The sequence below is a fragment of the Struthio camelus genome, chromosome 12 (assembly GCF_040807025.1).
Source record: "Struthio camelus isolate bStrCam1 chromosome 12, bStrCam1.hap1, whole genome shotgun sequence".
Taxonomy (NCBI): Eukaryota; Metazoa; Chordata; class Aves; order Struthioniformes; family Struthionidae; genus Struthio; species Struthio camelus.
The window spans coordinates 9,144,329-9,171,631 of NC_090953.1; positions in this window are offsets into that span (position 1 = coordinate 9,144,329).

Below are 27,303 nucleotides of genomic sequence, written 5' to 3' on the forward strand. Positions count from 1 at the left end.
ATGAGCCTTTTCCTCTGTGGGAAGAGGAGGTACTGAGGTGACCAGGGATGGCTTCAGAATCAGGGGAAGAGGACTAGTGCATAAAGTGAATTTTCTGCTCTGAACCAGTGTGGTGTGGCAAAATCATGCTTCCTCTGGGCACTTGTGCACCCATGGTATCCAGAGGCATCACGGCAAGCATTGTCAGCCTGCCACATCTGGCTTCTGTGGAGCAGTAGTAATGTAGGATGGCAGGGGAAGTTTCTCCTGCCTATACTCTTCCCCATGTCAGCAACGGATAAATTGACCATCTTCAAGAGGACTGAAAGGAGGATTTGCTGACACCTTTGGATCTTTCCAGGATCTACAGCCCAAAATTGCTGCTTGCATTCAAGACAACTGTAGTTTTACCTTGTAGGCCCTTCTCTCCTTTCCCCTCCATCCTTCACAATATTGCTTACATGGAGTCCTCATAATCCTTTTAGTTGTTGCTCCTTCCCTTTCTTTTGGCTTGATGGAGCTGGCTCAGAATACATTTTCTATCCCTTTGGGTTTAGAGTATGGCCAGGTGTTTGTGAGAACTCATGCATCCTACTTAGGAAATCTTCCCTTTTAGGACTTGCTGTGGCAGTTTAAGATCTGGACAGGAATTCTACACTTTGCTCCTCTGAGTTCTGCTGTCTGCTGAATAGGTGGGACCATGGGAGGGCGGTCAGTCACTGCGAGCTGTGAGCCCAGCACTGCTGATCCTCAGGCCTACCTCTTTTGAAAGCTTAGCATGACTGCTCACCTTTATGCCCCTTTTCCAAACCCTCAGTTTTAGACCAGCATTTCAAAGGAAAGAGCAGTACGGTTGCTCTTGCTCAGCTGATGCACCAAAGTGACCTCACTAAGAATTAGGTCAAAGCCACTGCAAAGTAGGTGAAACCTTGCAGAGAAAACACCCAGGGGGCTCCAGGCTCACAGAGCAAACTGCTTTGTCACAGCATTAAATCAAATCCACAACACAGCTTGTTTCTGGTAGCATGCAGGCAAGAGGATGGAGATGTGAAGTGAGAAGGGGTCTGAGGAGATATTCTCCTGCGTGCATTAAGTCCCTCTGCTGCCCCCAGCAGAAAACATAATACAAATAGCTGTTGCAGCCTGAGACTGCTGATTTTCACATGAATTTAAATACCAGCATCATATCCGTGGCTTGTGAGCTCATCAGATCTCGCAATAGAAGTAGGCCTGGTGCTACTCAGTGCTGGGGAGACAAGCGAAAATGGGCATCGCACAGAAACTTATATCTTAGTTATAACTAACCACTGCCACACTGGTATCAGAACCACCACTTCCACTTTGATGTTGAGTCCATGATGTATGGAGAACACCTAGCAAGCCAGAGAGGGAAGAAGGGTTTTCTTTCAGGCTCTTAGCTGGATTAAAACTAAGATAATTTTGTTCTGTCTTGCAAAAAGCCATCTATTTTTCTTTTCAGTGAAGGGTAGTGCTGCCTTCTTTGCTGGCACCCAAACTGCTTTAAGGTCCTTGCTGGTCTCTACTGACCACCCATTTCCAATATGGGAGGTTGCTGCATTTCAAGGGTGAAATCAAATAATTCCTCTGTGATCTTATTGTGAGATGTCTCTGGCTGAAAGCCTGGGAAACAATTTTCTTATGACCTAGTGTTTGATGATAGTGGACTATGTCTTATGCTGCTGCAGTCTACCCTGCTTACTTGGCTTTAACCTGCGTGGCTCAAATGAGAGGAAAAAAAAACCTGCCGATCTACAGTGCTGCTGCTGGCAAAGGCCAGAGCCCTGCATGGGCCCCCCCAAAAGGGACAAGAATCTGTAGAGATTGAGCTTGATTTAATTCTTCTTATAAAGCATCTTGGCAGCTGTCTAGATCTGACAGGTTGATAATAAGGCTTTTCCTCAATGCAAAAGGAAAAGTAATTTACATTGGCTTCACACCTCCAGCAAGCAGGAAAGATCCTGCCCCACATTACCGTGAATGGGGAGCAGACGTGAGAATGAGAGCAGGCAGCACAGTGGAGGAAGGAAGATAGGCTTGCTGTGTGCTTGAGCAAGCACAAGAAAATGCCATTTGGGAAGCCCGATGGGTGAAAGCACTGGGCTTGGAATTAGCATTCTGTCCACGGAAGTGCTTTGGAGCAACTTTCCAGCCAAATCCTGTAGGATCGCTCTCTTACAAGGAGCAGCAGTGCTCCTGATTTCATTTTGCTCCATTTAGCCCAGTGCTTCAGCTGATATGCTGTTCCCTTCTTACTACAGGCACAGGGAGCCCCAGCACCAAGCTGCCCTCAGATTTTTTTTTTATTGTTTGCTTGTGAACCAGCTGAAAGCCTCTAGGGAAGGCCCCTGGCACTTACTGTTGGGCAGTGAAGGCCTCTCTGAGAGGTGAGAGCAGAAAGTGGTGAGGGAATAATTCTCCCTTGTTAGTAGATGCAGTTACCCAGCCTCTAATTCTTCCACTACCTGAGCAGACACAGCCCTTCCCGGGAGGACTGGGAAGCCAAGGCTGTTTTAGACCAGTCCAAGCCTTAACCTACCTTCTGTTGCACTTTAAATCTGCTGGCAAGCTAGTTCTGGTTTTGAATTTAGCACCTCTTGTAAGCTGGGCACTCAGCAGCTTTCTGCTGGCTTCATCTGCTCCAAGAGGAATGACAGTAAGGTGTGTAGCAACACAACTGTACTTCCTGTGTGGGCTGTACTGACCCCATGCCACACTGCAATGCCGCAGGAGATTGCCTTTGAAATCCTCAGGTAGAAGCATCTCAGGACAATGCCCTTTCTTTCCAGGGAAATGTCCTTTAGAAGGCTTTGCTCTTCACAGTCCACCAGCTTTAAAGACCCCTGTCCTTCCTGCCAGAATTGAGCTGTGAAATGTGGGGGAAAACCTGGAATTATGGAAAACAATCAAAAGGGGATGGTGGATGGGTGGTAAAATCATTTAGTTTGCTTGTTCCCTGACCACTGGGATCATGCAGAGCTTTTGTTCTGCTAAAAGGCAGTGGCTAGGCCACAGGGCTTTTTCTCCTGACTTTTGCCCTCTGCTACAGACACATTTTTGGAGGGGGTGGGGAGGAAGGAAGGCTGGTCCTTGAGCATGCTCAGCCAAGGAAAGGTCTGGTATATGGGGAGAGTGCAAGCTGAGGGACTCCTAGGAGCTTGGCAAGCATAGGCAATGCCCTGGCCAGCCTCTGTGGAGGTGGGAAGGAGGTCATTCACTTAGGGTTTTTTTTTTTTTTTTTGCAATCCAGGAGGGCACTGAAAGGTACTGGGCAGCAGAGCAGGAGAGAAGCCTATGCTGCATGGACACAACATCCAGAAGGTAAGTTTGTTCTCTGACTCCTTATTTAATCTCTCTTTAAAGGAAGTCAATGTTGAGGTTAATTTTAGTGTTTTCTAGCTTCAGATAGCGTGATGTGGTTGCTTCGAAGAAAGTGGAGGTCCCAACTCAAGGTTGTGGCTGGCGTGGCTGACTTAGGGTGTTTGTAGGGGTGAGTAGGACTTGCTGTAGAGCAGCGAAGAACCGTCATGTGGTGGATGGGGAAGGACTGGGTTGCTGGAGAAGGAGTGAAAGGCCAATCTTGTGAAAGGGCGTTGGATCACATTGTAGTAGACATCTGCTCAAGAGGAGGCTGAATGAGCCCTTTTGGGGGCAGCTGTCTCTAAAAATCAGGAGTGTGAGAACTTCGCCTGCATATTTGTAGGAAGAGCAAGGTAGATACGGGTGGAGATTGCATCTATATCCATCCTGAGCTGGCTGGGTTGTGCTGAAGGACGGTGTGATTCTGGAGCGGGTGTATCATATCCGTGTTGTCTCTTCAGGCCTTATACTGTCTGTCACTGTGGCAGGTAAAGATGGTACCCTGCTAGAAAGGCTCAGCGTTTACAATGATCTTTGCAAACTACAGATCTGGCTTGAAAGCAAAAGAGATGAAATTAAGGCAAGTGCAAAGTGCTCCTCTTAGGCAGGCAAAAATGGAACACACAAACACAAAACGGAATATGTGATGAGGCAGCAGTACAACAGGAGGGGACCTAGAGGTTGCACTAGTTCACAGGTAGAATATGAATCAACCCTGCGATGCTGCTGCAAAACAGCTCATTGTATCTGGCACCGTATTAACAAGAGTGCTCTATGCCAGATACGAGAAGCAATTATTACAATCTGCTTGGGGCTGGCAGAGCTTTGGCCAAGTGTGGGTGTCCGGAACGGATGTGAAACTTTGTCTACATCCATTTATAAAAATTGGACAGAGCCCAGGGAAAAAAAATAAAACAGTGAGCGATAAAAGATCAAGCAAACAAGGCCTATATACAAAGGTTAAAGACACTGCATTTGTTTGTTTTAGGAGAGAAAAGATGGAAATGGGATACAGTAAGTCTTCCAACACGTAAATAGTACTTATAAAAAAGGCTGGTTACAGCTGTTTTCCATGGTCACTGGTGGAAGAACAAGAAATTGTTTGAATTTTTAGTGATGATTTACTTTGGTTATTAGGAAAGCTTATTGCTGGAGGGGGTAAAACACTGAAGCAGGCTGCCTCTGTAGGCTGTGTCATCCCCTTTCTCAGTGGATTGTAGGAATGGGTTAGGCAAACAACCATTATGACAAATAGTTATTTAAGTATATTTGATTTTGCTTCTGATGATCCTATGCAACGCCTTTCTGCCATTCCTTTCTATAATTAAGCACAATACAAAAATGCAGCCTCTTCCTTGAGGAGCTAAAAATCCGTCTGTAATTAGATAAATTCTTTATCTTTTAATGGTAAAACTGGGTTAAATGTGTCTTATGTGACAGCTCAGTTAATATCGTTGTGAAGCAAACATGAGGAGGGAAGGGAACCCTTTAAACTAAGGAATGAGGTTGGTTTAACAACACGGGTATAAAACTGGCCAGGCATAAATTAGAAACTTTCTATTTCCTGCCTAACTGTCAGAACAGCGATGTTCTGAAACAGCCTTTCATAAGGGGAATGCTGGGGGCAAAAATCAGAAGTTGTTTTTAAAATGAAGCTTGCTAAATTAATTCAAAGGATTATACAGAGCAACTGACTGTCATAGTGGAGTCCAGGACTAGGAGATCCCTTTTGTTTCTGTGTTTTAAGAGCTGAGGGGAACATAAGTCTTTTTATGCTAGCGGGACTGTTTTCTGCTGTTGATTGCTGTAAGTGTACCTCTTTTATCTTTGTGCTTTTTCATATGTGAGGCAGTTACTGTTATTTCTTTAAGATCTGAAGGTCACAGTTTCTGTTTGAAATTGCATAATTGCACTGGGGTGAGAGAGGGAAATCCAAGTTTGGGAAGGGCATCCTGAAGGGGACTGCAAATCCTCAGGTGGTGGGTGTCCTTTTGACTTTTCCAAGGCTGCAGATGCTTTGCGCTAATTGGAGTGAGTGCAGTTTGGGGTTTAATACACATGGCTGGAAGAGCTGCCTTGGGGAAAGGCTGAACCACTGCAGTGTGCGAAGCTGGAGCTGAACTTCGTTGTCGCTAGTCTCAGGCTGTTACTACTTGGCAGTTTCAGTGGGGAAGGGTGAGGTGTCAAAGTGGGGCAAGAAATTGCTGCAATGTGCCAAATGTAGCTAATAGGACAGTACAGGCTTTGTGCCAGGAAGAGGAACTTAATTTCTTTGCTGACAAATGAAACAAAGATGTGATTGGAAGTGCCACGCTTTGGAGGTATGAGCAATTTCCCTGTAATCTATCATCCAAAGCAAATTGTTTTCATTTCTTTGCATTGTTTAGCAGCCATTTGATGGCAGATAATATGAGCTGGATTTTGATTTTCACCCACTCTGTACATTGACATGATTTGTTGGCCTTGGCAGTGGGTTGCTGAGGTGAAGGAAAGCTAAACTGGGTTCCAGTGTTCAAAAAACTTGGCAGAGACCATGTCTGTGATTATCAGTTAATCATTCAGACATAGACATTGGTTGTTTGCTCTTATTAGGTTTGTAAAATGTCTGGCTGTGCGAAGCTGACAGTGAAACACCTACAGATAGGATGTCAGCAAGAAGGAAGGAGTGAGGAGGTGATACGGCAGAGCTGGGTTTCATAAGAGCCCCTGGCTCCTCCTTTCTTTTCCTAGGGGGAAATGTGTCTCTGAGATCCCAATGGATCTGTTTTGCCTTCCCTTGGACAGTGTGTATGAGAAGGGAGGGGAAGGAGGAGTTAGTGGGAGGTATGTGTTAAGGTGACTCTAGGAGCCAGTTTGTTTCTGAACATTGATACTGCAGCTCAGCCTTTTTTCTCAGATCAGAGCTGAGAGAACTACTTGGTGTAAATATAAAAAGAGTAGTGGGAGGTTATAGCAATATAGCACCTACTCCACTGACTGAGGATGTGTTTTCCATCTCCTTTGAGTCCAATGATTTTGGCCCCGTCCCAGGTCATGGCCAAAGAACTTGTTTGCACCATGCTGTAGGTCAGCTGGAACCTGATTTATAGAAAGGCATCCTGCAAATGCTGAATAATGCCCTGTGTTCCTAGCTGAGACTGAGATGGGAGGGTCTAGAAGGGCATACTATGCTGAGTAGGGTGTTCTCATGAACTAAACCTGAAGCTGCCCTTAAACTACTTTGGGCCAGGGTATGTCTCAGTAGGCAGCATCCTGCTTCATAGCCACGATGCAGATCTCATGCATACCAGTCCTGTTGCATTTGACCTATGATGCAGCAAATGCCCTGAGGCCTCTCGCTGAAAGTACCTGTTGCATTGTGAGGTGCTGCCTGAGGGACACTCAGGCTGAGATTGCTTGGCCTTGTGGCAGGAAGCTGGGAGATGGCACTGCTGGGAGATTTCTGCTCAGTGTATCTCAGAAACACCTGATTTTATTCCCCCTCAGGGTGGGATGCAGGATACCTTTTTTTTTTTAAAGAGAGCTTTACAATGGAACAGGACTGGAGAGCAATTTAAGGATTCATTTCTGCCTTGATTCAAAGGCTTGAATATTTATTTGAATATCACTCATTTGTTTCCTTTGAGTTTAGGTGACTTCCCAACAGTTATCAGTAGCATGGTGTGCTTGGACTGTGGGGAGGTGTAAGTGTGTATGGCAGAGCACTGGATTTGTTCCTTGCTGTCAAGCCTGAACAGATACAAGACTGGGAGCCTGTGCAGTTAATTGTGGAAATCACAAAAGCGTCAAGGTCTCCTAGCAGGTCTAGGTAAACAAGAAAAGGTTGATTATATCACTAGCACCGCAGATTAGCTGTAAGCATACTCTTACCTCTCTGTGGCTCAGCTTCTCTTATGAAAGTAGGATTTGTGATATTTTTCCTCCTGCCTTTGCCTGTCTTGCCTGTTTAGCTGGTTGCTCATGGAACAAGGAGTATTTCTTGGTGAATATTTTTGCAGTACTTGTACAACAGACCCCTGATCTCAGTGGGGGGGGGTTTCAAGTGCTGCTGCATTGTAGCAAATACAGAGGTGTCTGAACCCTGGCGGAAGCATCGGTGCATGTAGCACTAATGAAAGTTAAAGATTAGCTCTGTCTTTCTCAGGCTGTAACAGAGCTGAATTTCACTATAACAAATGCTGCTTGTAAAAACAAAAAAACCTTGCCATTTATAGTGGTCCTAACAATAAGAACTATTATTTTCCCATTCATAATTAGCTCTCCTAGATAGAGCAAATGCTTATGCTGCATTGAATAGATACAATGATCTTTTGTTTCCCTGTTTTTTCTCAAGGTGAGCTGTATTTAGCCCACAGGGTGCATCTTCCCTCCTCTTTCATGTAAATGGTACTTGAAGGAGAAAAAAAAAAAAGACATCTTGAACAGTGCAAAGTCACAAAATACAGCATATTGATGGACAAGTGAGTGTTTTTCCTCATTATTCTGAGGTGGTGAATTGCTCTCTCTCTTTATAAAGCGTATCAGGATATAATGAAAATTTAGCAAGGCCTGTTGATGGTTACTTTGTGTAATACCAGGGGCCTTTATCTCTTCTTTCACCTCTTCCATCCTCTTTCTCCCAATCTTTAGAAGATAATAAATCCATCTCCTGATCATGGTGGTTGATATTTCTAAGTTCATTTAATTAAGCATGTTTTCACTCCATTCTCCTCAGCCTTGTCTAATCACTTGTCTCTGGGGTCAGACTTGATGGGAGAAGAAGAAGCTTCAAACTTCAGAATTTAGTCAGGTGAGACAAGCAGAAGATAATTGGCTCCTCTGAAAACAGCTTTTTTACTTGAGGAGATAGAGGGCAGGAGGAAGGGAAAACCCTTGAATTCACCTGCATATGGGACAAAGCTAGCTAAATACAAAAGCAGTATTTAGGGTAAGAGTATGTATGTGTCTGTCTAGCGTCTGAGTACTCCTCCATTTGAGAAATGCAGTAAAAGATAATGCGCCCCCTGAACAGCGTCCTTTTCCTTGAACTATCCTCAGTGTGTCATTTACTGGTACCGACGAGGAACCTGCCTCACTTCCTGCCCTTGAAGCTGTGTCTGTCCTGGTAAGTTGAGTCAGTGTTGGAGAATATTGTGCAGTAATCATGAGGGGACCTTTCATTTGTCTCTGAGCTCTCAGCAAGGGCTGCCACTCGGATGGAGGTAACAAACCGAGAAACAGCTCTCTTTGCTCTGCTAGGTTGGTGAAACAAGCTGTACTGCTGATATTTTTACTATCAACCTTTGTGTAGAATTACACAGAATCAGCAGGCCTTTAGTGTCATTGGGGTGTGGAGAGGTTTAACGTTTTCTTTGGCTCAGATTTCACTTATGTCCTGTTGACTCGATTGAGGATTTGCTTTCTTTTACTCTGGTCCTGTCGGTGATGCCTGGGAACCATGTGCTAGGGATTAGGAACGTTTTTTTGCTGTGTCTTGACACTACCAGTAGCATATACCAGCTGCTTCATGAGGGTTATTAATCTCCAGAATGAAACCTTCCTTGCTGCAGCGACTGTTGAACCAGAAGAGAAAGTGGTAGCAAAAATACTCCCTGTGTTGTCTTTTGCTCTGTTTACTGCCATACTATCCTCTGTGCTTGGCTGATCTTTGCTGGCCAAAGTACAGCAGTACTTAAACACCATACTCTGGTTACCCTGAGGAGCTGTGGCATTGCTTGAATGGGCATAGACTGGCAAGAAGTGGAGTCAGTACAAGGGCCATGTGCTTCATGCATGCACATATATTTATCTGTATGCATGAGTGTGTTGGAGAAGCTTGGTGGGCATGTGGGCAGCCTGAAATTACCAGCATTCTTCTTTTTCATCTCTTCTAGTGATCAAACCTTAGTAACTACTGGAGCCAACATACAAATATAGATCCTTGAGATTCATGTCTCTTAGATGAAGGGGCGGGGGAAAGCTCCACCAGCTCCTGCTGGCTGAGTCATTAAAAACTGCTTTGCTGAGCTTTCAGCAGCTAGAAAAGCTTATCCTAAGATGCTCTGTGAGGAAAGTTCGAGTTACAATGGCCACCACAATCTGAGCAGCTTTACCTCCTGATGCGAGACCGTGATTACACGGCAATGATGGAAGGCTTAGTCATAGCAGCTGGTCTGCAGGAAACTTTGTGTGGGGGAACGTTGCCTTGAGGCAGCAGACAGAGCTATCAAATGCCTATCAGGGACATATGCAAAAAATGGGAGTTTAACTGCCAGATTTCCCCTTTTATCTTAGTATAATAAGCTTGTGTCTTTGCAGGTCTATTTGAAGGGGATGCTCAGAAATGCATTACGGATGTTTTACTGTTACTGTTGTAGCGTTGAAGTCCTAGTAGCTCCTTTGACAAAATCAGCAGATATTGTAAATGTTATTGAAGAGTGAACCTTTGTTTTAAAGCATGCTAAGAAGTACAAGTCTTGCTATCAGCCTTTGTGGATTATATTCCTCTCTCCTCCAGTCAAGGACTGGTGGCAATGCTACATGACTTTATTGACTGCTCACTTATAGCAAGAAATAGGCACTGACTTTTCAGAGAAGAGGTGGACTGATGTTCACTAAGTGGTTGAGGCCAGTAAATATCCGTGAACGGTGACTCACAAACTAATCGGACATATATCCGCAGAGAGTCGTTTGAGCAGACCTGGTCACAGCATGACATACAAGGGGATGACTCAACATTGCCGTCTTGCAGCATTGCATCCGAACTACCCAGGAGGTGACACCTGCCAGTATCAAAAGGTGAAGACTGAGTTAACATTTACATTATGACTCAGCTTAAGGTGTCATGTAAAGCCCCGCTGAGTCTGGCAACTTGTGTCTTGCATCTGGAGATCACAAGAACCCGCTGGGAAGAAGTCCCTGCTCGTGACTAATGAGATATTTTACTGTAAGAGTTGGGTTCTCCCTCTTTCCTGTTCCTACACCCTTGCTTTGCAGAGAAGATTGCTGTGGCTAAACGCATCATGAGAAAGAGAGCTCTGGAGTGTGAAAGTGAGCTTGACTGAGTTTGGATGTGGGTCAAGTTCGAGTGAGACTTACCTTAAAAAGGGACTGTCAATGTTTTTGAAGGCAATACTTTCCCAGTCCTTCTGAGTCTTATCAGGATCTGGCTGTTTTATCTATAATGGCTTTTCAGAGCAGATGCAGGATGCTCCAATATGTTGCTTAGGCACTGAGTATGCACAAATCATCCTGGTTCACAGAGCAATAGGTGGAACTACAAAACTGCACTTAATGACCGAGTGACAGCAGTCTGCAGTACGTGCTTTCAATATGATGTTATGAAGGATACTTTTTTTCCCCTGCCTGAGAGGCTGAAAGATGCCTGGGGGAGAGGATCTCTTGGATTTATTTGCTTTGTTTTCAATTAATTTTGGAGATTAAAGCTTGAATGAAAAGTATCACTTTGAAAGCCTTCAAAATTGAACCCCCTCCCCCTTTTCTTTTTCCTCTTCAGAGTCTGTGCACAGGAAGCATATAGCCAGCCTATCTGGGCCCTGACCTGAGGTGTTGAGACCATGTTGGTTAGTGCAAGTCATGTTATTTTGGGGGATATGACACTGTTGTTACATACTCAGTGGACTACAGAAACTTAATACTTGAGTTGTAGCACCAGTGACCAGTGAAAGACACCAAAAGGCTTCACAGGCTTTTGAATCTCTCCTTCACAGCCACGTGCAGATGGACCAAGTATCCTCTGACCATGCTGTCCTGGAGCTAGCTCTAACTTGGGCTGCTATCTGGTCTCTGCTGTGTTAGAGAGCACCTGATATTCTGAGGGAAAGCAAAAACCGTTCTCGTGGTAGTTATATCCTTCACGTGTCTGTCCTTTGGCTATTTACCATCTAAAAGCCAGGCTGAACACTAATCGTCTTAAAAACAAGTGTGGTTGCTGGGGCTTTTGCTCCTCTTGTGACCTTCTTTCCCTTCTTTCTAAGTTTCAGCCTTCAATGGTCTCTCACCTTGCTTAGCTGAAACGTGCTACTGTCATGATGGGTAGTACACCCATGGGATACCTGTGTAGGTAATGCCCTAATGCCCCAAAGTATCAAACCACTGATGCAGTCTGATGCCTGGCCTGCTCTCATCTGGACTGGCCAGGGATTAGCTGCTTCAGGGAGAGTAGACAGAATCTCAGAAGACAACTCTCAGCAATAAATTTCTTCTCAGCTCATTTGAACCTCTGACTTATGGAGCTGCGTTTGAAATGGGAAGACAAGCTGACAACCCTGCAGTGTTGACAGTAGAACCCCATAGGATAGTTAAAGAAGGAAGGAGAGATGTGGGATTTGACTGACTGCAGTCTTAAACTATTGCCAGAGAAAGCAGCTAGGATTATTTAAATAACTGTGGTGGTCTGCTGATGAAGGTGAGGAGGAACTGCATATTTATGAGACCCTGCCACAACATAGCTTGAACAGTGAAGCTTGCTTACTAGAGAATTGGTCTCTCTTCTACATTTTATCATGTGTAGGGAGGGTTTTTTAAATGACTTAAACTGGCCAGTTGTTTACACTCTCAACTTATTCGACATCTTGTGTCATAAATACTTACCTCGCTCTACCCTGTGCTTTATAAAACAAATATGCAGCTATCCTGCTAGAGAGTTGGCTTCCTGCACCCCTGCCCCTATGCAAACACATACCCACAATGCTTTTTTCCTGCTCTGTGGATGACTTTTAAAACAGAAGGCTGGACAACAGAACTGAAGCGTTTGTCCTTTCTAGATTTTTTTCCTAAAACGTCCCCCTGACCTGTCCTGATTCCATTCCTAACCAACTTGTTTTTCTACCAGCCTGTTTAGTTGCCTAAAAGCTATTGTTGCAAATTATAGCACATTTGGAGGGCTTTCTGATAACCTTTACGTTACTGCCTGGAACAGCAAGTAAATTAAAACTTCCTGGTGAGGGGAGGAATTGGCTGTTGGGCATTTTTCTTGGGCAAACTGGGTTGTGGCTCTGCTTTCAATTAAATGACATTTCTGTGCGTGTGAACTCTGTGTCTTTATGCCTCTCCCTAGCTGCAAGTTTGCAGAAGGGAGTGTCTGCATCTGCACACCCTGAGCTCTGATTGGGCACAGAGATAAAGCACCTTGAACATCAGTGGGACTGAGCCTACTTAGCTCTGATTGGGATGTGCACCTCCACAGGGAGCTTTCCTGAGCCTTGAATACAGACAGGGTGGGATCGCTGGTTGACCAGTATTTAGACATACTATGGAAAGGTCAAGCCGTAGGGGTATGAGTGAACCTGCCCATCATAATAATAGGACAATTTCCCAAGCAACAAGTATTTTCCCTGTGCTGTGCTACAGCCTGCAGCCAGTCTGGAAAGTATTTAAGATTGTAGTAACTGGCAGGTGAGGCTGAAGATTGTTGACTCATGTATGCTGCTTAGAGTTGCTTAGAAGAGTAAGATCAGACTCTGGCATAAGGAGGAGGAGAATTCTTCATTACTGACCTGAAGACTTGTTTTAGGGTGTATAGCAGTTTTCTCTAGGCCTGAGAAAAGCCAACAGCCTGTTTTATTCAGGTTTTCATTCTGTGCTTTCTGATCCAATGAAGGCAAGGGCCCAATTGCAGATCATGCCCTGTGAATGACTGTCAGAAATTCATGACTTCTAAGAATGGAATAGTTCCCTGGGAGAGTAGCACTTACATTCTCTGGTTCTGCTCTTGCTTGTCATGTTTGCTGACCTCCTAAGACACCTCAGAACTAGGTTTCGGTGAGCATGGAGAGAAGATGCTCAGCTTCATCAAGGGTTTTGCAGTCTGTTGCAGTTTAGTTTTGCAGGCCTGACTTTGACAGGTAGAAAACTTTTGTACCTGCATCAGCCTGTAGCAAGCTGATTGAACATGCCCCATTGAACCCTATTGAACATGCCTTCCTTCTGCTTTCCCTGCTCCAGCTCTTCTCTGGATCATCATGACCTGTATGGTTTACCCAGCCAGCAGTTCTCTCCAAATCTCTGTCCCATATGTGCCTCCTTCTTTACATGCCTGGCAGGTCACACAAGGTGAGCAGGGGAGGCTGTTTTGATGAACAAGACACTAGAGTCACACCAGGGCAAAGGCAATGGCCTTAGATGATGTTGCTGCCTGGAGCTCAACACTGGGTCAGTTGTAATGACCTTCATGTTATCTCTGAAGGGCTGCATGATGCTCCCCCAAAGAATTTGCTGAGTCCAAGAGGAAAAAGATTTTTTTTGTGACACATGACCCTTGCTCTGCAGGCAAGAAAACATGCTGTCTCACTGGTGTCAGCCCCTGCCATGAGGGAAAATGAGCTAAACAGCAGATCTCAGTTCAGCATCCCCCGTGTGCCTGTGCAAGGCTTTGAGACCATAAAGCTCTTTCCCTGAGCTGCTGGGCAGGTCCAGCATTCAGTGTGATGGTTGTGCTGTTAGTCTGAGATGTCAAAGGGCACACAAGCACAATCGTCCCTTGATGCATGACTTTTTCAGTCCATGTAGCTGTCGGGAATTTTGATTAGACTAAAGGGTATGTGCGTGTGTGAGACTCTACATGTTTTCTGGGGAGCTGAGTAATTTTCTGGGTGATTCTATGTCCTGAAGGCCCTCTGGAAATGTATTTTTGTAATTCAAAAATGTACATGTGTGGATGCAAATGGAAATCTTCTGCTTGCTGAGCCACTGACTGCACATGAGCATGTGCTCACATGTAAATGGGCATGCGCAGCAATACTGTAAGCACAATGAAGAGAAACGTGGTCCTTGCTGTCTTGAATCCATTCTCAGCTGCTTTTGTGTAACATATTTCTCTTCTCTGTGTATCTCTCAGCTGTGTCACTGCTGCTATTTTGGTGGATTGCTTCTTGTAATCTTTCTTCTTTTTCAAATGGTAAACTTGTTCTTGATGTAATTACTGTGATAAAGCTCTGTTGCGTGACGGATCATCCTTAACAGCACTGTTGCTGTTGACTTCAGACAAGATGATATTTTATCCCAAACCTTTGTGAAGGGTGTGGTAAACTGTGCCAGTAAACAGGTTTGTTTTCTCTAGCACCATCTTCATCTGTGTTAGGCCTCTCTGGCAGAGGACGGTCCTCTGGTCCATCTTCCACATCACTGAGCTTCCTTTAGGACTTCTCTGCAGCACAGAATAACACTGATGAAATACTGCAAGGTGAGCTACGCCTTCAGTAGGAAATGAGTTAGATGTCGCCCCCGTTCTCCCAGGCATGTGGCCACCATGCTGATGCTAGTTGCTGACTGTCCCTCCCACTCATGTTTCCACTGAGGGTGTCAGGGTGTATTGGACTCCATAGGACAGCCTCTACCCAGCCCTGGGAAGTAGTATCTCTTTCTTTGCTATGGGATGAGAGGAGTAATGGTCTTGTATTTGACCTTTTTTTTTTTCATGCTATAAGCAGAGGACAACAAGTTGCAGAAAAAACACTTGCTAATCAGAATGTAGGAGAGTCTTGTATATGCTCATTGCTTGGATGCTGGTTGCTTGCCCAAGTCTGAAAAGGCCTAATAACCATATGATTCAATGAATTTCTGGGTAAGAGGGGGAAAAAACAGTTTTTGGGCCAGTCTGGCAGCTTTTCTCTTTCTATATATAATAGTCAGTGCCCTGTCTTGGCTTTTGCTGTTTAAAAACAAAAAAAAATCTTCTCACTCTCTGAAACTCATTTTTACTATTTGCTTTTAGAGTCTCAGCTGACAACTAAAAGCTGTAGCAATTGCAGCTTTCCAGGCTCCATTGTACTGTGTGCTGTATGCTGTGGTGCCTCAGAACAATTTACAATAAACAGAGGGATCCATGGGAAAGAGGGATAAAAACAGATGAGTTGTCAGCATGATATAGGAGCAGGGAGGGAGTTTGCTAGGTTTCTGAATAAACCTCATTGCAATGTATTACTGAGTAATGGTAGAAGATGAGATGAGAAAACAGCAGACAGCAAATAGTGGCAAGCCCATGATGCGTTTGGTATTCACCCACTTGGAAGAGGCATTTGAAGGATGTTAGGTGGTTTGGGCAGTTAGTGTGGCCAGCGGGGATTATGACACTTTTCATCTGTATGGTACAGTGTAAGAGTGGTTTGAGCACATGTGTGTGAGCTGTGGGACTTCGAGTCATTTCGCGGGGTCAGGCACAAGATGAACCAAAGTCATTGTTGCCATTAATGTTGAACATGACAATACAAAGCGTGGCTGGAAATAGAAGCTGGGTTGGTTAGGGATGGATGACCAGCTCCTGAGTGAAATTTCCTGGGAGCCAAAAGAGCTGTCACAAGAGTCAGTCAGTGCCTATCCCTGTGGCTCTTGTGAAGATGAATGGATTTGCTTTTTCTTCTGGCCAAGTCATTTCTTGGCCTATAAAATGGGTATAGTCCCCTCTTCTGCCTGTGGGCCAACAGACTCATGCTCAGTGAATGTGGCTGCGCTCTCCACTGCCTTGCGGGAGTCTCCAGTGCCTGGCTGCGGGCATCTTGACACCCGGGGACCTGTCAATACTCGGGAGCCTCCCAACACCCGTTTCCAACAGCTCAGTGCTTGGTGATCCACATGCTGACTTGGTCGCTCCTGCGAAGCCACCAGCAGCAGATGGAGCCAGGGGAGCCCTCTGGTTGTATTCCTCCAGTGACATGGCTCTTCAGAGCTCTAGGAGAGGAATTGAATGTAATCTCTAAACCCAAAAACAGTCTGCAAATCCCAGTGCTGTGAAAAGGAAACGTCAGAAGGTCTGCTTGCTTGCTTCATCTTATCTCCTGTAGACAGTTACTGTGTTCTTGATATAATTGTGGTGATAAAACAATGTGATAACTGCTGGCTTCCATCACGGTATCACTACTGTTGACTTAAATGACAGGGTAATAATTTTAAGAGACCTTTTATTTTTCTTTTTTTAAGCTAAGAGTAGATATCTCCAATGAAATACATTATGCATGTTCACTGAGTCCTAAAACTTTTTATCGGTTTTATTCGTTCGCTTCTCTTCCAGGTGAAACTTCCATTTGTTCCTGCAGCATCTGGGCCCGTGGCTCTCCTCAGCTAGCACAGGAATTGGTGTTTGCACAGTGGGATTGAAGCCGCAGTGGCAGACAGCAGCAGCAGTCAGTCAGTCATGCTCGATGTTTGGGAGAGGGGGGAGAGAGAGAGAGACCTGTTTCTGCACAATTTTCTCACTTTTCAGTTGCTGGCGCATTGCAGACCTGCCAATCCCCCCTGCTCAGCTGGAGGAGGTGTCCTTGGGATGGCTCCTATGAGAGAGCCTGGCTAAAAACGAGCCATTTGGAGAGGTTTATAGAGTGGATTCAGACACCTCCCTTTTTTAATAAATGAAAGCCTTGATGGAGTGTATATTTGTTGCTTTAACTTAGCAGGGAAGATACAGCCCAGAGGCAGACTGCGTAGAGAAACTTTAAAGCCAATGGGAATCTAATCATATATATTTATGTCCGTGCACTCCCTTGTCTTGGCAGCACATTTACTGATGTAGCTTTCAGAAGAGTGCAGAGCCTTGCTGATCTATGCTGTTGTCTAACAGCGTCAACCAAATCTCACTGTGAAGCACAGTCTGTTGGTTAAGTAGGCATATATGTTACTTTTGGTCTATCACGTAGCCATTCACACTGAGTAAAAATGCTTATCATTGCAAAGCATGGGTATTCAGTTCTCGTGACACATGGAAAAGCTGCTGGTGTCCCCCATAAATATTTCCAGGTGATAGGGAGGGCTGCACACAAAACAGAGCCCATGGCCTCCTTTCAGAAGCACTCACAGGATGGGATTAGCAGGTAGGACTGCTGTATGTTGCTGATTTTACCTTACCCAACCAGCCTAGGTGTAAAAAAAAAAAAAAAAAAAAAAAAAAAAAAAAAAACACGCTGGAGATCCCTATGACTGCTGCACAGATATTACTTCCCTGGCTGTTTTTGCTGGACAAGCCAAAGTCTGTAATGCAGCAAGCAGGTGTGATTACTGCAAGCCAGGAGGGGAGATGCCCTAATAATCTATATTTCACTGTATGCAAAATTAGTTGTGCAAAGTAGTGTTAATGTGCATTTTGTTTACCTGTACGGAGTTGTCAAGGAAGATGATGAACTCAAGCAGTCTAGTTTTAGGTAGACTGAGTGCTTGTTTGCAAGATCTTGAATATTCAGCTTATTTTTCCTACTTCCTTACTTTTTTTTGTTAGTTACAAGACATGAGAATATTTGAAAGAACTGATGTTTGCATTTGGTGACAATCAAATAGAGGAAGGAATCATCCGAGAATATTAATGGGCAACAAGCCTTACCAGGTTTATAGTTTGAGCTTGTCAAAATGGCTATGTGAGGAGTTTTGACACTCTGCAGTTTTTGAACAGGAGGGGTTTTCCATTGTTTTAAAGCAACTTGGAGTTTTCATATGAAGAATATGATTTTCATTTTGAAGGCTTGGTATTTTCTAGGGTTTGCCTCTCCACCCAAGCAGTAAAAGAGGAGGAAAGGAAAGCAAACTTGCTCAGTGTACGCTTTTGTCTTCAGTTTCTCTTGGAAAACTAATATTGACAAGGTTGTGCAGAAGGGGGTGGGCAGTTTTGAGAGAGGCAGGATGGGGTTTGAGAAATTTCTACTAGCTTTAATAGCTGTGGTTGGAAAGAAGCCCGTGGAAGGTGAGACCGTCATGATGTCTTTCCCAGCATGAACAACTGGGAGCTCTTGTATTTGCAGAACCGTACAAAACGTCTCAGAGCAAACCTTCCCTGCAGTAATACCCTTCCTCTTGCACTGAGCATACAACCCTCCCCATGTTTTATCATTACCCTTAGGGGAAAAGGAAGGATGCTGCCCGATGCAGGGGTGCCTGCAGCTGTACCTGTGCTTTCTCCAGGCTTTCCTTGCCAGCAGCGTGTGGAGGGATGGTGGCTGCTTTCCGCCTGGCCCTGTTTGTGTTGTTCCTCGGTGATTCTGTCCCCTACAGCAGCCCCTAATGACAGACTGAGAAGCTGAAACAGGCACCAGGGGTAAGAGGGATGTAACTGCTATTTTAATGCTCCTTTTGTAGTCTTTCTCAACTGTATTGAAGGTGTCTGTTTAATACCAAATGATGACTGCCCTGACCATCTCTCTCTGGGAGATATTGCGTTTAGCTGCCCTCCTGGGCTTTGCAGGCAATCAAATGGTGGCAAATGGCCACGATAAACAAATGCCTTTAAAATTCTCCACGTTGCTGTTGAAGTGCTGGGCCTGCCGGCCCCGTGACCTGTCAGGCAGCAGAGCGGGGAGAGTTTTTCACCTAGTGCTGTCGTTCTCGCAGCCAGCAGCTTTTGCGTGGCTTGGAGCTGTGGCAGAGCCCTGGGCGATGGAGAAAGGGATGGTTTAATAATAACCCTTTCTGCAAGCAACCTGCTGCTGACAGGAGCTGCCAGGGGGGAGCTGGTTGTGTCAACTAGTGTTCGCTGCTAAGCGTGGGTATGCAAGGCTGGTTGGACTGGGGCTGGATGGATGGAGATTTTGGGTGTGGGGACTTGTCTGGGGTGCAAAGGAGGTGGTTTGGGTGGTGCCGAGCAGTGGGTGATGTCAGTTAAGATCCTGGAGCCTGTGCTGGTGCTCCCCACTCAAAGAGCGTATGGGAATGCTCCTGCTCTAGCCTATGTTTCCTTCTTTCAGCACCTCACACGTTTTCTCTATTTGTTTCCTCTCTCTTCCTTGTTTCTTTTCCCTCAGGTTATTTATCACTGCAGTTCTCCCAGCCTCTCCCCTCCCTCTAGAAGATCAGTGCAAGGAAGGCCTAGGGTCCCACAGGGATTTCTGGGCCTTTTCCATTTTCATTAGACTCTCGGTCCTCCTAGGAGCCGGGCTACGGGAAGGACAGGGCTCCAGCAGTGCTCTCTGCTCTTGGCTGTGAGGAATTTCCCCTTGCTCAATTTCCCCTTCTCAAACTAAGCATCAGTTTCAGGGCCAAGCTTTCAGCTGGTGTTCGTGATGCTTTTTGGAATAAACGACAACTGCATGAGTGTGTTTTAAGGGCTTAGTGCAGCATCTGCAAGGGGATCCCATGCCTTCTCTTTGCCTTCTCCTCATGGAAACAGTTCAGCAGTACAGCGATGCTGCTGAGACGTGTGGCGCTGCTGGGGAGTGGAGGGGTGTTAGCCAGCTTGATGGTTGTGTTATATATGACAGGCACACCTCTGGGACTGTGCAGTCTCCCCCCATTAGATCAGGGCAGCACACATCCCAGTGAGAAGCCATACATGAAATCACTGCTGGTAAGTCACTGAAGTACAGCTGGTCTCTTATTTCTTTTCCAGATGAGTTGGTTCCGTAGCACGAGTGTGAAAATATTAGGAGGGAGAGAGCACAGGGTACAGGATATCTTTTGTGGAATATTTGATCAGATCAGGTTTTGCCTTTTTCGGCTTTTAGTTCTGCTTCCTCCTCTTTTTTAATAAAAGGAAATTCCAAATGGTTTATTTTTCAAAATGCATTTTTATTTCCCAACCCCATTTATGGGGAGGAGGGATGAATTTTGGAGCTTATGTGCTTTTTGACCTTTTTTTCCACAACTTCTTTTTCAAGCTCCACTTTCCTCCAAAAAAGAATTCCCCAGAGGTTTGTTAGTATAAGTGTCTTATACCTTGGACTTCCCCTCGCTTCATGGGGTCAGGGGAAAAGGGAAGGAGTTGCATAATTTAAAAGAGTAAATTTTCAAATTAATTCTGATTTCAAAATAACATTTTGTTAGAGTTGAAACAAAGATCTTACTTCCCTTTTATGAGGCAGCTTTCATATTTCTTGGGCAAGGGAGGAGAGAAGGAGTGATGGAGATAGTCCCCTGTTTCAGCTAGTCCAAAGCAATATCTCATTCTTATAAATGTTTCATCAGCTCTCAGTCACTCTGAAAACATCATGCTTTGGCCAGGTAGTTCAAATTTATAAGGGAGGTAATAAAAATTAATTTCTGTAATTTGCTAGTCATTAAAATGACCATTGTCATCTGCATTATGTCACCCGCTCAATCACGGGAACTGGGGAGTGGCTGACCCAAGGGCCCAGCAACTCCTTGCCAGAGCAAGTAACACATCATTTCTAAATTTTTCAAACCTCTTTTCCTTTCCTGTCGGTTTGCGGAATAGCTTCTCATCTGATAGCCTTTTGCTATGTCATGAGGTCTCATTTTAATTCCCTGAGAGAGCCCAAAGAGTAAAGCAGGTAGCACTGCTGAGAACCCAGCCTGACATCTGTTGGAAATGGATCTCCAAATTGGGGCTAAAATCCCCATCTCTTTGCAGATCCCCTTTTCCATACAAACCTGCCTTACGAACTGACCTGTGTGTTCAGGGGAGCCTTCAGCCCGGTGAAATGTGCCGTTTCAGTGCTCCTTTGGGGTACGGAGCAGACCTGGGGTACTTGCTCTGAGCCATGAGCATCAGTGAGCTTGAGTGTGTTGGAGGGCATGTTCTCAGATGCAGATTTGTGCAAGGTCGAACTCCGGTGGTATTTTTAACCTCTTTCTGCAAAAGATGCAGAAAAGCCGTCATATAATGAACAGGCTACTGCTTGCTTAAAACGTAGAGGAGTGAAAGGAGGAATTTGAACATGTCTCGCCCCTTCCTGGATCAAATCCAACTGTCCCTTATGTGTCGTTGACTATGTGGTAGGGTTGGTTGTCTTCAGGCCCTGTGACAGGAGTTTGGGCTTTTGGAGGAGGAATATCTGGATTCCCCTCCATAGCTGCTGGGACATGTTGCTGGGCAGTGCTACAAAGTGCTGGGGTGAGCATTAGCCTAAACTCAGCATGCTTCAGGAGGGAGGTACCACTCCCTTCAGATATGGTGGCCTATGCTGCAAGCTGTCGGAGCAGTTCCCCAGTCCTAGAAGCTTGCTGTGGCCTGCAGAGAGCTGCAGCCCTGGGTTCTGCACCAGGCCATGTACCACTGCCCCCATGGTAGAGGTCAGGGCTGGCAGCTGGGCTCCTCTGTGCCTGTCCATGCATGAAGGCAAGAGGAGGCATTTGTTTTGGTGACTTTTACTGGCCAAGCAGCTGTTCCCAGCATCCCTAGAGGAAGTCAGGGAGACAGAGGCAGTCTGTTGCAGGGACCTCTGCAGACCACCAGTTGATATAGCTTGCACTTAATGCACTGCCCTGCAGTATTTTTTCATTTGCTTTTTCCTGCACTGAGCTCAGGGATGTGTTTGGCTGAAGAGTATGTTCCAGGGATACTTCTAAGTGTCTTCCAAGTCTTAATTTGAAGGCATCAAAAGGTAAGAGTACCTGTCCTTTGTTCTATTCCTCATTATTTAAAACATGTGCTTGATTTCCCATTTGAGTTTGCCTGGCTTTATCTTCCAGCTGCTGTTGGTCCTTGCTGTGCCTTTCTGTGTGACACTGTTAGAGAACATGCTCCAATGTTTGAGATCTTTGCTGCTGGAAGGTGTTAAGTTGCTCTCCCCCCACAGCTATTTTTTTGATAAAGGGAGATGAGCTCTTCCTAGAGTCCCTTGCAGCAAGGCATTTTCCCTGCTGCATCTGGTGTTTTTTTGTAATTCTCTCCAGCAGCATCTCCAAAATCTTTTAGCATCCTTTGAAAAATGCATTTATAAAAGCTGTTATTAGGATACTAGCATCGGTCTCAGCAGTGAGGTCTGAAGTTACAAACCCCCTTCTCCATCCCTTTACATACAACTAAACAGTGTATTAGATATTATTGGCTACCTCATTCTCTGAGAGCTCACAGTTAGTTACATTATTAGGAAGTAACTTTTTTTGGACCTCCTTTCCCCCCTCCCTTTTAATTCCTGCATAGAGACTCCCTCGCACCTCGCTGCGGCCTTCCCACCGCAGTTCTGTCCTGCTCTGTTTGCTCCTTGATGCACACCTCCGTGTCTACCTCCGCTAAGGTGTGTTTCGTTTGTGCAGGCCCAGCCTGCCAGGCGGTCTGCAGAGCTCTGTGGGACCTGCTGCTGTGTTGCTTTGTGCTGCCCTGCTTTGTGCATCTCAGATCGTAGTAGCAGGAATTTTATGCTGCCTACCTGAACAGCGCTGGAAACGCTGACTGGCGTTGGGGCAATACCAGTCACCCTGGCACGCTACTAAACCCAGCCTTTTTTATGCTCATTTCCCACATTTCCATTTGTCCAGTTTTACGATTTCAGCGCTTTGATATACTCCCTCCTGCTTTCCAAACCAAAGTTGGTGGCTACTTTATAGCAAACGTGAAGAAAAAAGGAGATGGGTGGAGAGAGGCTAGGTAATGAGGCGGGTAAACGGGGAATGGGTATAAATGTTGGTTCTGCAGGTACCAGGCAAGATATGTGTATGTGTCTACATATTACAATGCAGAGCATAAAAGCCTGAAGTCTCCTTTAGCACAGCCTGTAATCCTATTAAAAGGATTAGTCTGTTGTGCTAGGCTATCTGATCGTGGTAAGAACTAATTTAGGTCAGCTGTTTAGGAAATTTACACACATAAGAAAAAAAAAATTAAGCCTCTTGCTGTATTTCATAGGGATCGGCAAGCTCCTTTCAGACTTCCTCTGTGCTACTGATTACATCCCTGCTCTTGTACTTTCTCTGCATCCTTCTTAAACCCTCATGTAAATGACTTGTTTTCAGCTTTTTACTTGTAACAGCAGATGCTGGGTAGATGGCGTGGTAGCTGGACCGCAGGTATTTCCAGACCTTGAAAGGATTAGAATTTTAAATGGTGAAGTACTTTGGGTTTTGCTCTCCCTCTGCGCCTGTGTGCACATGTTATAACTTTGAGAGTAAGGGTATGTGCAGGCCTGATTTGTGGGCAGAACTTAATGAAAGCTAAATCTGGTTTGGCAGGGCCCCAATCAGTTTAATCCCTGGTCTGCTGATTATCAGCAATGTTATAATTTAATTTGAAGCCTCTGTATTTAGAAGGTCAGTGAAGCACTCCTATGCTTTCGTTTACAAAGAGGGGGAAAAAAAGCAGGGTGGCAGTTGGTTCAAGTGCCTGTCTTCCTCAGCACTCCAGCAGAGCTAGGTATTAAACAGAAGAGTGCTTAAAACAAGCAACCAAACAAAGCAGCTGAGCACAGAAACATAATTATGTAGCTAGGTAGGAGGGCCTTCGTGTTAGGAATAGTTTGGTGGAAACCTTCACCTCTTGAGCTGTAATGAAGCCATGGCTGTCTTGAACATCAAGTTTTATTTCAGTCCCCACCCAAATTTTTGCTGCAGAACTAAGAGGAAGTGTATATAAAAATCATGCTTTTTGCTGCCAAAACACAGCCTACTCATGAGGGACTCTATTCTGGGTGTTACTGGCAGTACTGAGTCTACGAAGGGCAGTTGAGCTGTTTCTTTCCATCCAGTGGAAGGAAGGTGTTGTAAATGCACAGCTAGAGGTCTGAACCTGTCTATTCACCCCTCTCCATGCAGCAAATTGGGATATTGTAGCACTCTAGCATCTCTGATCAGAGAAAATTTTGCCTGCAATCCAGCAGGGCTTTGAGGAGATCCATACTTTTGTATCTGTCCAGGAGTTCCAGATGTCTGGCAGCTCGGTGTGGATCATGCCTACCCGAGCTGCTGCATGCACTGTAATCCCAGGCATTTCTGCAGGAAGCCACCAGATCAACTGTGCAACATGTGTTTGTGAGGTGGGACCCTTCCAGAAAGCATCAGACATGGTGTGAATGTGCTACCGTAGATTGAACGGCTTCCTCTGGTGTGTACAGGCTGCTGCAGCAACTCCTCTCCTCTCCAGGTGCCTTGCTTCTCTGTGTCCCTCTGTGCGTTGATCTCATTGTGAGCAAGCCTGGGATTGCCTCAAGTCCTCTCTTCCTCTTCCCCTATGACGGGTCGAGGATATTCTTTTCTTACACTGGCCTAGTTTCTCAGGATAGAGAGTGCTTGGTATGGGGAAGGGAAAGCATGGAAGCATGGAAATTGGGATGCTGATAGGCAACAGTAAGCCTTCTTCATCGGGAGATGTCAGATTATGGTGGCAAATATTTCTTTCGAATTGGCAAGCAAGACCACTTCCTGAGAGTGCTTAAGTCTTGTTGGTACTTCAGGTTTGCAGTGTACTGTCAGATCAAGTTTCTGCCGTCACTGAATTCTTTTTTTTTCCCCTTCCTTTCCACCATCAGTTTTCTTTGCTAATTGTTATGATTTGTTGACTGTTGGATGCCTAGGAGATTCTTACACTGTCTTTGATCTCAGTTTTCTGCCTGAGATAGGACAGCACTCTCCTTTCAGCCTTTCCTCCACCTCCTCACCTGAGTCTCCTTTGCTGGATTTATTCCAGAACTGGGCATGTTAAGTGATGTTTGTTAATTCATGCTTTGCCAGTGCTGCTACTTCTAGCTGACCAAACTGCTTGCTTTAAGAGTGGAAGTTTTTTCTGCCAGATACCTGCTCCCTCCTCTGTGGTTCTAGTGGAGTTCTGGTGACATCCAGTGTCTAGTTTGACTTATCACTGGCATGCGCGTGTATGTCCTATGCTAATATCCCCAGGGGATGCTATAAATCTGAAGATTTGTTTCCCCCTTAGCTTGTCTGCATTTGAATGAGAAATCATGTACCATGTCAGAGGTGTTTGTGACATCTGTAATTCACACATGAAGAAAAAGGAACCTTTGAGGCCGGAGCTCCTAGGAAAAGCTGCCTTTAAAGAGAGACGCAACTGTGTACAAAGAGAAATGAGAACTGAGAAACAAATCACAGCTTCCATTGGAGATAATGAGAATCTCAGCTAGTAAAACAACGTGTAACATACTGAGGCCAGAGCGGTCCTGTCTCTCCATTCCTCAGAAAGAGGCTTAGCGGTTTGTAATACTCACAGGGTCACTGCTTCCCTCCCCTCTCTGAAAGCAGCACCACCCCTGCAGGAAAAGGGCTGGTAAAAGGTGCAGAAGAAATGCCAAGGGCAGCAGTACAGGCAGCTCTCACTTGCTGCTTTGTCACTGCCTGGGGCTCACACAGAGGAACTCTGTTTTCACAGGTTGGCAGGGAGGAGAACTTTCCCCGTAGCCCAGACACTGAGCTCTCGGCGGGGGTTCACACTGGCGAGTAGGACTTTGCTGAAGCACTGGCAGTGGGAGGTCTGATACAAGCTTGTTCTGAGCACTCCAGAGGCATAGCATAGGCTAAAGGCAATATTTACCCTCATTCCTGCTTTCCACCCCATTTAGTTGACTGGGGGAAACACAGGCTGTGCCTGTGTAAGATTTCCTCCCATGGAGATTCCTGAGGCCTTAGAGCCATTCCCTGAGAGAATAAATAGAAACCCCGGTTGCTTGGGTCATTAAACACAAGACAAAGAGCGGGGGAGCGATCTGTCACTCGTGGGCTAGGAGAGAGAGTAAATGGACCTTTCAATCCCTGAACGCTATATTTGCTCCTCACTTCCTTTACGAGATCCAGCCCAGAATACAGTTGTTGCCGCAGCTGCGTGCCCAATACACCAAACTTGGGGGCAGGAGATGCTGTTGCTCCCAGCATCCTCTGCCATTTCATACATCATATTAAAAAATAGTCCTTCCTCAGCAGGATTTGAGAGTCCGAGCTTGGTATGGGTGCAAGAGAAGTCTCTGAAATAGAGCTTTTTACTTCAGCAATTTGCAGATATCTGAATTGTCAATGATGGGCCTTGGCTTTAAAAAAGTAGAACTTTGTGCTTTAATGAATTTGAGTGTACTGTGCCTCTCCTTGCTTTAGAGAAACCATGAGATGAAGACAAGTGTTTACACCAGTGAGGAGGTGAAGGGAGTCTGAACTGAACTGCCAAAACCACTTGCTGCAGGACTTAGTCTGCAGCTTCACCTCCCAGATAGTCCTGCTGCCCTGACGCCTTCCGGTGAAAGATGTGCGGAGCAGTAATATGTTAGCCTACCAAAGGCCAGAGCCAGCTGACTCTCAGCAAGGTGGTTTCCCCAGTATGTAGCCCTAATGATCTAAATTTATACTGTTTGTTTTCTTTAATTGATGCATATTGTATAAATTAACATTATTTCTGCATAGTATTTCTTTCTTTCTATGAACTTTTATGGCCAAGATAGCCTGGAGTAGGCTAATTAAAGCACTGAGCCGTGACTGCGCCTCTAGCCAAAGAGCAAGAAGACCATATAATATATGTGATGCTGATAAAGATCTGGGAGCTGGAGAAACAGAGCATCAGAAGATCTATCTGCGCCTATCAGTCTTACTTAAAAAACCTTTTCTATTCATTGCTGTTGAGGCCTGTCTCTTCTCTGCCTTAAGTGGATGCTAAGTTTAGGAGTCTCTGGGTGAACCTCATTCCTTCCAGGTAGTAGTTCTGTCAGTGACGCAGGCAGGTACTTCTGCAGATGTTAGTGGAAAGCTCCCAGAATGCACCAGCAAAACTACGCAGCGTTACCGTGCAGAAGGACTTCGTCTCTGCGCTTTATTGGCGAGCGCTGCCTGGGGAAGCAGCTGAAGTTGTCTCCCTGCCCCTTAAGACAGGCAGCTCTAAATGGGCACTCATGCTTCTCTCACTAGCTAGCAATAGGGCTGAACTGTAGCTCTGCTAACCCTACGTGCATTGAAGAACAGGGCAGAGCTGCTGCCTGGGACTGGAGGCATAGGAGTTAAATCTCTTATATTCAGCTCTGAGGCAGTCTTAAAGGGACTTTCAGAAGGTTGCCTCCTTCCATTACAGGCCTTTTTCGCTATTGTTCTTTCAAGATAAAGAACTTTGGCTCTGTAAAGGAGTAAGCCAAGCACTGTTTTATTGCTACCAGCTGAATAGTAAAAAGCCAAGCATAACCCATTTGCTATTGTGCAGTGGTTAACATCCAGCTCAGTACTTTGCATTCCAAGACATTCTGCCTCATCCTTTTTCATAGGTTTCCTGCAAGCAGTAAAAATATCTTGCAAACTACTTACTCCCAGCCACAAAAGCCCCCATGTAAATAAGCTGGTGCTCAGTTGCTGAAGGGAAGTGATTGCACAGCAGCGACT